General features: G+C 40.6%; 2 non-coding genes across 2 annotated transcripts; both read right to left on the reverse strand.

Annotated features, from left to right (window-relative positions):
• Nucleotides 1–862: 862 nt before the first annotated feature.
• On the reverse strand, nucleotides 863–934 carry trnac-gca (transfer RNA cysteine (anticodon GCA)). The gene has a single exon. It is a non-coding gene; the product is annotated as a tRNA-Cys (tRNA).
• Nucleotides 935–1,259: 325 nt separating this feature from the next.
• trnaw-cca (transfer RNA tryptophan (anticodon CCA)) lies at nucleotides 1,260–1,331 on the reverse strand. Its single transcript has one exon. It is a non-coding gene; the product is annotated as a tRNA-Trp (tRNA).
• Between the last annotated feature and the right edge of the window lie 760 nt (nucleotides 1,332–2,091).

Below are 2,091 nucleotides of genomic sequence, written 5' to 3' on the forward strand. Positions count from 1 at the left end.
ACACACAAGAGCAAATATATTACATTGCAACAGATGAAAAGAATATTTAAAAAAAACTTGCATCAACTCACATAGCTGTTTTATAAAGGAGACATTCACGGATGTTCATAGATTTCCCTTCACAATTACTGTCAAAACTCTGCAAGATCAAGAACACGGTCACCATGCAGCTTCTGGTAACTCTCATTCACACCGCACAATATACATGGTCGCCCAACGACGCACACGGACCTCGACAACGTCTCCACTTCTCCAGCCAGTGAGTTAATGTTTGAAATTAATGAAACACATTCAACACCGTGCCTCTGTGACTAAACCTGCTTTGCAAATGTTTAAAACTAACTGATATTCACATTCTACAACAAGACAATGAAAACAAGTGGAGGAGAACAAAATATGTAGCTTCCACCAGGAATCTCACAAACAAGAGGAAGTATTTCTTCCCGCTACACTATAAGTGTGGCTTCAAAATAAAGCACGCAGCCTACTTTCTGTGTTTCTCAGATCTTCCAACAATTCAATGGCATTTTCCCTCTACAATGAACATTTTTAAAACACAATGACATTGAAAAGAACAAAAAAGAATAAATGACAGAGATCAAAATAAAACTGCGCTTCCACATCGTGTTCCTATTAGAGCACAACAGCATCACAACATTACATAAACTCAATAGTAGGGGATATAATTGGCAACCAAGTCTCTGACATGCCTGAACAATGAATCAGTGTCAAAAAAAGCGTGCACTGTATTTGTCATTCAAGTCAGGAGTGGGCAATTTTCTCCCATCTTTGAGGGGAGGTTTTTTTACTCATGAGATGATCAACCCCTCAATTCAGGAAGTCTCTGAAGAAAATTGCAGGAAGGGGGGATCCAGAGTTGAACTGGAGACCTCTTGATCTGCAGTCAAATGCTCTACCACTGAGCAATACCCCCATGTCTTCCTGCCACCTCTTAGTTCTGTAGACAATTCAATATTCATCATTCATTCCAGTTGTGAAATGTAAATCATTGAGAACATGAATACAGACATCAATGGAGAAATTATGAATGATGACAAACTTAGAACAATTGGACATTTGGATTTTCACCCAATAACTTCGAGTTTACACCTAAGTGACAAGGGTTAACATTCCTGACAAAAGCAGGAGTCATACAAATGCTTGAGGAGACAGCTCCAAACCGATGATATGCCTTTTCCTGTGGAATGGGATGTGAATTTAAAGGAGAACCTTTGATATCCATCAGAATGCCAAAGAAATTACCCTGATGTGATTTGAACACACAACCTTCTGATCTGGAGTCAGATGCACTACCGTTGCGCCACAGAGTCAGTGACAACAATCTTCTGTAGAGGTGTAATCTCAAAATTAGGGTATATTGTTGGCAACCAATACAAGTCACTGACATGCCCGACTGGTGAATCCGTGTCAACAAAGCTTGCACAGTATTTGTCTTACAAGTCAGGAGTGGGCAATTTTCTCCCATTTTTGAGGGGAGTTTTTTTGCCCATGAGATGATCAAAACCTTGATTTCATGCAGTTTCTGAACAAAACTTTGGAGGTTCTGCATCTCTGTGCTTCATGGAGACTTGGCTTTGTGGACGAGTGTCTGACACTTCCATCATGCTTCTTGTCTTCAACCTCCAATGTGTGGACCGTGTCGCTGAGCTAACATGGAAACTGAAAGGCAATGGAATATGCTTGTATACCAACGAGAAATGGCGCATGAACGTTACACAGCTCAGCACACACTGCAGCCTGCTTTTAGAGTTGCTGGTTTTGAACTGCCAGCCGTTTTATTCACCACGTGAGTTCCCCACAAGTTTGTCACGCATGTTGCAAATGTGCAGAAGTCAGAAAATGAAAAAAGCATCAACAGATGTGCTTGTTGTGGTTGAGTGGTTAAGGTGATGGGCTTGAAATCCTTGGTGATCTCCTTGTGTAGGTTTGAATCCTGCTAACAATTTAATCATAAGACTTTGGTTTGGGATCAGTCCAGGTCAGTGGTGTGTTCTGGGAAAAGGTTTGCCTGTTACGATGCAGTATCAACAATTATATTTTAGCATTACTGCTACTATATATTTTGCATGA

This window comes from Syngnathoides biaculeatus, unplaced genomic scaffold (assembly GCF_019802595.1).
Source record: "Syngnathoides biaculeatus isolate LvHL_M unplaced genomic scaffold, ASM1980259v1 ctg191_pilon_pilon, whole genome shotgun sequence".
Lineage (NCBI taxonomy): Eukaryota > Metazoa > Chordata > Actinopteri > Syngnathiformes > Syngnathidae > Syngnathoides > Syngnathoides biaculeatus.